The sequence below is a fragment of the Manacus candei genome, unplaced genomic scaffold (genome assembly GCF_025592945.1).
Source record: "Manacus candei isolate 608988 ecotype Guabito, Panama unplaced genomic scaffold, ASM2559294v1 h1tg000049l, whole genome shotgun sequence".
NCBI classification, from domain to species: Eukaryota; Metazoa; Chordata; class Aves; order Passeriformes; family Pipridae; genus Manacus; species Manacus candei.
The window spans coordinates 25,808,805-25,819,491 of record NW_026138097.1 but is presented as its reverse complement, the minus strand read 5'-3'; the positions used below and the strand labels follow the sequence as shown (position 1 = coordinate 25,819,491).

General features: G+C 37.3%; 1 long non-coding RNA gene across 1 annotated transcript; it reads left to right on the top strand.

Annotated features, from left to right (window-relative positions):
* Positions 1-287: 287 nt before the first annotated feature.
* On the top strand, positions 288-9,169 carry LOC127476434 (uncharacterized). Its single transcript, XR_007906614.1, has 3 exons — positions 288-734; positions 4,088-4,148; positions 9,048-9,169. It is a non-coding gene; the product is annotated as an uncharacterized LOC127476434 (long non-coding RNA).
* Positions 9,170-10,687: the final 1,518 nt, after the last annotated feature.

Genomic DNA, 10,687 nt, shown 5'->3' with positions numbered 1-10,687 from the left:
ATTTTCTTTGAATATATTTTCACAATTTTCTTAGATTTGTCTGGCAAGATTTTAGTAGCCAGAGGCAGGGGCTACAGGGCTGGCTTCTGTGAGAAGCTGCTAAAAGCTTCCTCCATGTCCAACAGGCAGGCCCAATGCCAGCCATCTCTAAGACAGCCCCACTGCTGGTCAAGGCTGAGGCCGTCAGTCACAGTGATAGTGCCTCTGGGACATATCTGAGTAGAGAAAAAAACAGCTGTGCAACTTCAGAAGGACCTTGAAAGGCTGGAGAGATGGGCAGAGAAGATCTGTCTGAAATTAAACAAAGACAAATACAGGGTCCTGGACCTAGGGAAGAATAACACCCTGCACCAGGACAGGCAGGGGTCTGACCTGCTGGAAAGTAGCTCTCCAGAGAAGGACATGGGTATCCTGGTGGACAAGAAGCTGTCCCTGAGCCAGTGGTGTGTCCCTGTGACCAAGAAGGCAAATGATATCTTGGGGTGTGTTAGGAAAAGCATTGCCAGGAGGTGAAAGGAAAGGATTCTGCACCTCTACTCAGCCCTGGTGAGACCACATCTGGAGTGCTGTGTCCAATTCTGGGCTCCTCAGCACAAGAGAGACATGGAGCTCCTAGAGTGGGTCTAGCAGAGGGTGACAAAGATGATTAAGGGACAGAAGCATCTCTCTTCTGGGAGAGTTGGGCCTATTCAGTCTCTTGAAGAGACAGTTGAGGGGGAACCTCAACAATATCTGTAAGTATCTAAAGGGAAGGTGTTAAGAGGATGGTACCAGGCTCTTTTTGGAAGTGCCAAGCAACAGGACAATAGGCAATGGGAAGAAACTGATGCACAGGAAGTTCTACCTGAATAACAGGAAAAAGTTCTTTACTGTGGGGATGACCATGCACTGAAACAGATTGCCCAGAGAGGTTATGGAATCTCCCTAACTGAAATTACAAAGTATTTTGTTTGTTTGTTTGACTTGATCTGTACAAATACTATCAGATTTCTTCCAAGTAAATATAAAACACTCGTATGGCTTTCTAATTTCAGTTAGAGATTGACAAATATTTTAAATAATTATTTTCTAATGATAATATTTTGCAAGAATTCTCTTGACAATCTCATTTTCCCTTTTTTGGTCAAGTTTTAAGTTTAAAACATCTGGAATGTTTGTGAAAGGTTAATTTTAAAGTTTTGGTAAACATCCAATTTCAAACACAGTAAAAAAAATCTAATACTTATTCCATATGGTATAAAAATCAGTAATGTGATGATTTCAGTAGGTCAGTGATGACTAACTCTTAATTCTTAAATAGCTGCAATAAGTATTTAAGCAGCATTTCAGTTATCTGTAGTACACGGAAATCTTCCATAGAATTGGAGAGATATATACTGATATACAGATATGTAATGATTTTCATTATTAATTCCTTGTTAATTTATCTGTGTTAAATAAACATTACCAACTGTCCTGGTTCTGGCCAGGACAGGGTTAATTTTTGCAGTAGCCAGGAGGCAGAAATGTTCGGTTTCTTATTTCATTACTGTTTCCAGTAAATTATTCTTATCTCAACCCATGATGTTTACTTTTTGTGTCCCCAGTTCTCCTCTCCAACCCACTGCATGGGGGAGGGAGAGAGGGAGAGGAAAGTGAGCTTGCAGTGCATGGTTTGGAAGGTTACAGTGGGAACACTAAATTTGGGAATACCATTCCTGAACCATGACACTAATAAAAAAATATCTTCATATAAAATATTTTTTGGGAGAGAGAGGGAGAGATGGGAGGGTGCTGAAGATTTCTGCTGGTATAGGAATGTGCTTGTTTTTCCAGTAGACTGAGGGAGGCAATTTTCTGTCCTACAGACAGTAACCCTCATTAAGAGTTAACACAGCTGTTGATCTGCTAAGACAACATGAATTAAAGGAAATGAACAACTAATGCAAACTGTCTAGTAAATTATTAGGATTAATATTTAAATTGCATTTAAGGATTAAATGGTAGCAAAGTGTACCAAAAACATGTTTCAATAAAAGACTAAAAAACTAAACTGAATCAGAAATAAAACCGACTCAACACACCACTTGACAAAAATCAAACATTATATAGCTTATTTCTGCCCTACACTAAAGTTAATTGGTAGAAATTATTCTGATTTCAACACATTTGTAAACATAGAAGCTTTTGTAAACATTTGTAACCTCACAAGCAGTAAGGTTAATGCTAATCTAGAGCACCACAATGTTATTTCATAAAACACAGAGAGTTATTTGAAAAGCTGATGACCAAAAGCAGAAATGTTGCATTTCAGTAATATATTTATATGGGTTTTTTTAACACAAAAATTTTAAAGAGACACCTGCCATCTATTACAACAGAAATGAAACTAAATTTTCACCAGTCTCAAAGTTTCTTTGATGGTTTTCTAATCCATAACCATCCTGTAAAATGCCCTCAGTAGTCAAAGAGGTGTGCTCAGAACCATACCTTGACAATTATCAGATCTGAGCTATTCCAAGTGTGGGGTGAAGGTCTATACCAGGAATTTTTCAGAAATCATTACATTGCCTGCCTGCTTCTAAAAAAGAGAATTGTTTAGCTTGTGTGCCCCATGTACTATGTCAACAGCATCATGATGCCAGGTTTCCACCAATTTGGAAAAGAAAAGTAAACTACACTAGTTACAATCATCCTGGAAGTCTGAGCAAACATTTTGGTGATGAAATTGATAGCACATATGAAGTGCATTTGCATCGATGCATGCAGTATGGGTAACAAACAGGATGAGCTGTAAGCCACAAAAGTCATCACATAAACACTGTGGGATGACTCACGTGACTGGAGTGCTGCAGTGGGTGGCTATAAGCTCTTCAGAAGGAACAGTCGAGTTAGGAAAAGCAGTGGGGTGTCTGTACATTAGGGAGTGTTTTGACAGTATAGAGCTCAAGGACAGTGATGACAAGATTGAGTGCCTATGGAAGTAGTCAGTGACCTGTTATACAACTTAGACACTCATGGGTTTATGGGATTAGATGGGATTCACTTGAGAGTATTGAGAGAGCTGGCGGAAGAGCTCGTTAAGCCACTCTCCAACATTTATCCTAGTCCATAGGGGTTGATCTCTTCTTGCGGGCAACTAGTGACAGGACAAAAGAATACAGCCTCAGATTACACCATTAGAGGTTCAGGTTGGACATCAGAAATAATTTTTTCACTGAAAAGGTTGTTAAGTGTTGGAATGGGCTGTCTAGGGGGGTGGTTGGAATCACCATCACTGAAAGTGTTCAAGAAGTTACTGGACTCGGCACCTGGTACTATGTGGTTAGTGCCATGGTTTAGTGGGCATGGTGGTGTTCAGTCAAAGGTTGGATTTGATGATCTTGGAGGTTTTTTTCCAACCTTAATAATTCTATGATTCTATGGTGATGTATTAAAGAAGTAATTTATGGCCTTAAAAAAATGGTTGTTAAATCAGACACCATTAGCTGCTTTAGTTATAGGTCCATCTTTTGTGTGTTTTCACAGCACGAAGGGAAGAGAGAGAAAAAAAAGGTAAAGAGGCATAAATGCAAATCACAGTTTTACTTTGCTTGTATATCTACTTATCTGCTTTCAGGGAAAGTAAGGAAAAGGAGAACGAATGATGACAGGAAAAGCAGGTGCCGTTACTCCAGACTGAGAACACTGTCAATTCCAGGAATCAGTGTGTTTGGTCACCAAAATGCCCAAACAATCCTGGCAATCCTTGCATAATCTAAATTATCAAAATATAGCACTGTATAACTTCTATAATTCTGGTGTTAAAATGAGCTGGTTTAGACTCCAAAAAAGTAAGGTAAATATCACTAGCCTACAGATGACAATGGAAATATAGATTATAAAAATTATTCACTTTATAACTTACACAGATTAAATATTTCCTGACTTACATGACATTTAATGTGATTAGCACTATATTTAAATGCAGTAATTCCATGACAAAGAGAAAATATTCTACTTCAATATCACAGTGTAAACTAACTCTGTCCTGAGTTTGACTTTCGACTTAAAATGACATTTTAGTAATGCCATATCATCTATATTACTCTGTCCCCTGTTTTTTTAGTTTTTCAGATATTCAGACATGATCCAGGACCTGAATAGCTGCATGTCTCACTATAGTCAAGGTAATTATATTGTACATTATTACTAGTGTTTGATCAAAATGAAGAAAATGCAACGTGGACATGTACTTTTTAAAAGAAAGAAGGGGAGAGCCTTGTCCTATTATAAAATTATTCACAATAAGGTAAGAAAATTTAGAAAAAACACATTCTCATCATTTATAACATGTAAATTACAATAAGTTGAATATAACAACAGAAAAAATAAACCACCTTCTGCTTATGTCAGCATTAAAAAGAAAGATTTGTCTCAGCTAAATTTAATAAAGCTGTCTTGGGTCCTGCTAACAATTCAGACAAAGGAGTATTAGAGTATTGCACAGCTTCCTGAGGGTTTATGCAGGACATTGGACAGATTTTACATATTACTTGGAATCCCGTACTGCTAAGAACTATTCTTAAAATTCCTTCCTGCAGTTAGCTTAACATTAAATCCCACATATCTATGCAAGCTTCAGTTACGCCTTTGGATTTCACTGTATTCACATCTAAAGTATAATTATTTCAGACATTTCTAGTATTTCCCAGAAGAGCTTTCATAGAGCTATATATATTTCATCACATATCTGTTCTTAGCCTGAGTGTTTACCACTGCTTAATAACCTTGTGGGCTACTACTGATCTGCAAAAATAAGCTTCAATCAGGTGTGTTCCTCCCCTTGGGTGGCACACACCAGACTAAGCCATAAAACAGTGATCCATCCTTGTTGCCACCTCCCAAATGAAGATAGCACAAACTCTTATCCAGCATTGACCCAGTGCAGAGCCCTCAAGCTGCTAAAGATCATCCACTTGACTAAGCTCTGAAACACAAATATTCAGATAATCAATACCAGCCCTTATAGAAGTTGTAGCTACCTACACTCTTTTTCAGCTTTCAAGCCTGACTCTCATCTCACACCTTGTCCTGCGAGAGCTTGAGATGCTGTCAGGAGTACTAGGGCAGAAGTCAAGGTTAAACTTTTGTACGCATAACGAATCTGGCCTCAAGTTCTACTTCATGCAAGAGCATGCCTACCAATATAAACCTAGATGTTGTTTAATATATGTAGTAGTTTCATGTCAGATATTTCATTGCTTATTTATGCTATAGTTTGACTACCAGGACTTCTGTGTTGCAGAATAGGTTAAAGAGGGCCAGCAAATGTAAGTCCCTCCAGTTTCATAACACTGTTTTTATATGCACTTAGACATACAAAGATTTTCTTTTTAGGGATTAGGGTAGAAATTCAGCCAACCATAAGGAAGTTATTTTTCAGTTTTTTTCCTTCCTTTACAGTGAAATATTAAACACATTCTCACTGTTCCCTACCTGTTGTCTGGCATTAATGAATCTAGCAGTACCATGATCTTCATGCTCTGGTTTCAAAACAGAGACAGTAATCACGTGCCTTGAGTTGACTCACAGTTCCTTCTCAGATTAATGCTATAGTACTTTCAACATATTCGTTAAAAGCAGTAAAAATCAAGTAGCTCTTTCTCTTAGCTTCAAACAAGTTCTAACAAAATTTCAGTACAAAACCTCAGCCTCATTTACTAGGGTTCCAGTATATTGTTGAAAATCTCACTTATGACTCCTGTTCAATGCAGATTTTTTCATGAGTCAGTGACCTTTCAAGAGAACACAGAATCAAATGCAATCCTTTTAACACATAATCATCATCAAAAACATTGGCAAATCACAACTTTGAAAGGCTTACACATGAAACAAAAGGAACACTATTGCTTAGATGTTTGTTCTGCCTGTAAGCATATGATTATATTCCAATAAAAGCAGAATTCTCAGTTTACAAATTCATGTAGATCAAAACTGACAAAAGATTTGCATGGACTCTTATGATGTAGGACTGCAGGATTTTGCATATCAGATTCACAGAGTATCACAATGTGACTCATCAGGATTATGTGAAGACAACAGGCTTCCTCAGCTGCTGCAGCAGCTCTGTAGAACTGACAGCCTGAGTGAGTCATGAAAGCTACTGAAACCGTAACCTACTAGAAAATAACTGGCAGAGTGAGTTGTTTGGGTGTTTTTGTTATGTGGAATGCACTGTCTCCTTACATAAACCAAAGATGCTCTACTGCTTTCCTTTCTTTGGGGTTTTTGACAGAAGAGCCCCTACATTGAACCAGAAAGGCAACTGGAACTCAAGCAAAAACCTATTTTGAACTTTCTACCTGGACTAATATCTGAACCTAAAACATTATTTTGAACTTAAACCGTCTAATCACAGTCTTGTACCTTCTACAAGAAAAATCCCTTGTCTGCAGATAAGAATAATTTACTTTTAACAAAAGCAATACTTTTCTATATTGTAGCACTGGCTAAGTTGGATGGGACATATTTGAAGAATTCATCATTGCCAGAAAATCAGAGTAATAATATGGAAACCTGACATCTTACCCCCCTGGAAGAGACCATATCCATGAGGGGACTCCTACTGTGTCTACATTGTAAAGTAGTATGGAAGAATAAATGTGCATCTGTGACCTGAGCAGCTAGCACTGAGGAATTGACATTGACACTGCACATGCTTTAAATGATTAAAACCAACTTCAGATAAACCTAGATCTGAGGATAAAATGTCCCATAGAAGTAGGAGTGTACTAGTTGCATTCCCAGAATTCGTCTGGTGGTTTATTTTCCCCAGAAGGGAATCGAGTCCATGTTCATGAAGTCTATTTCATTATTTTACCCAAAGCATAGTTCACAGGGGTTACTAGGATATTTACTTCTCCCAGTCCTAACTCTAGAACTACTGTAAGTGCACCCACTAGTTACAAAGGTGATTCAGTGTTTCAGCTGTTCTCTCTGTTTTTCTTTGGCCCATGATCCACTGGCATTTCCACACCACTACCATGAATAGTCACTTCTGAAATACAAAGCGTCACAGACCTCAGACAAGATGCAAATATTTAGTAAGGGGGCATTGTACCTACCTGAAACAAACTCAAATTGAATTTCCTTTAAGAAATTGAGAATAGGGGAGAGATAGCAGCTACATCTTTAAATCTGACTATTCTGTGTTGGAAAACGCGGCGTTGTTGCTGGTCCCTGGGTCTTGAAAGCAACCTTTAAAATCATTAGTGTGTTCTGCCTTGGCTGGCCACTGGTAGACTGTGCAGTAAATAAAGGTCTGTGTGTGCATTTCTGCTCCTTCTTTTGTGTGCATAAAATTTGGCTGATGGGATTTAGTGTAACCTCCCTGTTCACTGAAATCTTCTCCTTTCAGTCTCAAAGCAGAATTTTAGCTCCTATGTTCCTTTGTGTCACTTGCCTTGGAAAGCTAAAAAAAAGTGAAAGTGGTGAGGCAGACACATAAGTAAAGGTACTGCTCCTACAGAAAAGCGGGAAATGAGGCTACAGTCTTCTCGCAACTGTAGCTCCAGGCAGATGCACCTTTCCCTTCCTTAACACTCTATTTTCCAATATAAATCACATACTGCATTGGATGTGGCAAAAGAAATAGATTTGGATTTTAATTCTTTCTCAGACATGTTGGTATGTACTTGACAGCCATGCAGCTGAGTGAAACAATTTGCTAAACGAGGTAGATAGAAATATCATAATATGTTTAATATTCAGCAGAGTGCTTCTTAAAGCACAAAATAATAGCACAAAATAAACTGTGATGACATGCAAGTAATTTGTCTGCCTGCAGGCAGTTAATGCAATAAATAAACTAATTCAATTTTTATTAAGGCCTTAAACTTACAGCGAGTTTTTAGTTAATTTAATTAATACTTAACAAATAGCCTACAGTTAGGTAAATCACATCACAGAGAAGCAATACCAACTGGTAATTATTAATCTATTTGCTGATGCTTACTTTACATCTTTAAAATGATTTTGGTAAAAAAATACAGTAAACATGACCATCTCTTGTGGCTATTCCTATTTGTCAGTGTCCTGGTTTGGACCAAGGACAGGGTTAATTTTTCACAATAACCACGAGGGGACAGATCCTGGAGCAGAGTTGGGGCATATCTAGATTGTTATTCTATGCCACCCATGTCATCCCTGGAGGGTGGAAGTAAGGGATTCTCAGTTCTGAGAAGGGGGTGACTTGCTGTTGGGAATAAAAAGGTGGCACACAGAAGGTCCAGCACCATTTTGTTCTTTGTCTTAGGGACCACACAGCACTGGATCAGTCAGTGAGCATTTTCTGCATATAAATCACCCTCTTTTTGTATGTTTTTTTTTAATTAGTATTGTTGCTGTAACTGTTCATTTTCTTATCTCGTTGTTTCTAGTAAATTGTTCTTATCTCTGCCTTGTTTGTCTCTCATGGGAAGTGGCTCATAGTTTTCATTTTAGTGGGAACATTAAATTAGGGTATAGCATTCCTAAACCATAACAATCAGAAATTTCAATACAGTGGTCCTACATGAGTCCTTCTTTCAATGACATGTCTTGCTATTGGAAACTTCACAGAATATCACAGAATATTCTGAGTTGCAAGGGACCTACAAGGATCATTGAGTCTATTGCTTGAGTGAATGGTCCATATAGGGATCAAACCCACAACCTTGGTGTTATTAGCACCATGTTCTAACCAACCCCCAAGCTAATCTCAGGGTAAGTTCTTGATTCTGCTCTCAAATCTGCCACTGCTAGATTTGGTATCAGCTGAACAAACTTATAGGAATCCTTGAAAATTTTGTATCAGATATATTACATTTATATGATTATTAAACTAGTTTTCAGTTGCCCAACTATTCTTAAAGAATAGGGAGCTTGATTGGTTTCTGTTTTACATTATTTTCCTCTAAGAAAATAACCGCAAAATTATAAAAAAACTATTTTTTTTTTGCTGTTCTTAGCATTATTTTCCTGTAATGAATTAATACTTAACCCATATATTTACATGTTGCAACAACTATCTCCTCTCTCTTTCGCAGGTATCACAATTTCCTGCAACATCTTGGTTAGCAAGACACACATATGACCAAGAAATTACATTGCCACAGATGATGAAATCCTTCAAGAAGGAGCAGCTAGTGCCTGTACTACAAAACTTGCTCTAGTTTAAAAAAACCTTTTCTATGTTTGTGGTAACCAGCAAAGTAGTTTTTTCTACTTAAAGTAAAAGCAAGTTCAGCATTTCAGCAGGATGGTTTTTCCTTTTTTTTTTTTTTTTCCTTAAATGATGTACAGGTTATCTTCACTGAGATAAGAGATGAAAAAAGTGTGTGCTTGACTCAGCATATACACAGAAGTATATTCGAGAAAAACGCAGGAAGAGTGAAATATATTTGGTAGATTTCCCTCCTTCAGTCTATCCCTTGCTGTCACAAGTAGTGTGTTGCATTAAAATGATTCAATAAGGAAATTATGGTCTGGATTTTGAGCCAGTGTACCCAAAGTACCGTGCAATACCAATGTACAGAAATTGAAATTTGGGGACCATACCTGTTCCATAGGCTGAATATTTAAATAGATCAAATCTTTTTGAATATGATATTGATATCTGTCTCCAAACACCACCAAAGTTCTACATGTTTCCACTAGAAAGAGTCCCATCAGTTGAAGTAAGAAACTTTGTGCTTTCATACACCACTTGTATGTACATCTGCATGTCTATCTCCACAGGAATTCAAGGACTGAAACACTTGGCAGAAAACACTGAGAGCATAATTCAAGAATACAGCGTGTCCTAGGTATAAAAAAAGTACAATTCGACCATTATATAAATTAAAAATGTGATTTGCTGTGAAGAATCATTGCAAACAAAATTTTTAATATTTTGCATTTTTCATTTCTTTGCTAAGATTATTGACTATATGCCTACACAATACAGAACCCTTATTTCTGCCATTGGGGTTTGTGACATCACTTCACTAGGCACTTGCAGTCTAACACTGCAGCCATTTGACCCTGTATCCACATACGCAGTGTCTTAAAAGTTATGCTTGATAGTTACACTGTTTGATAGATCATCAAGGATAGCAGTCCCTGTTCTAATTGCTATGCATGCCTGCAAAATCCTCCTATTTAAATAGAAAACAACAACTACCAGAGGTGAAAAATATCCTGAAATTGAACTCTCCTACAAATATTTTTCAGAAGTAAACTAGGAATATGTTGGAATTCTTCAGGCTCACTGCTCCACATGCTTCACTTGATTAGACTATTAGTAAGGATAAGCAGCCACCTTCAAGAAATAAAGGGTTTGTTAAGAGTGGTCTTGGAAAACCTTATTTTTCCTCATTTATTTATGTAACCTTGTTGATTTGGGAAATGCTATTGACAGAGAATTGACATTCATTGTTATCCATAAAGGTAGAAAAATTGGTCAAAAAATATCTTAGATTTTTCTTGGTTTGTTTTCTTGTCATGAAAACAAATAAAATAAAAGCATCTAAGGAATACTCTTGGCTAAAAAGACACGTGATTTTGAAATGTCTTCTTTCCCTTTTGTTGCCATGGAAATCTTTCTTTTCAAAGTACAGTTTTGCTGCTTGACTTTAAAGACAAGCACGCATGAAAAAAGTCATCAGAGTTGCTCTGGTCTTTACATGACATGTAATAAATTATCTCT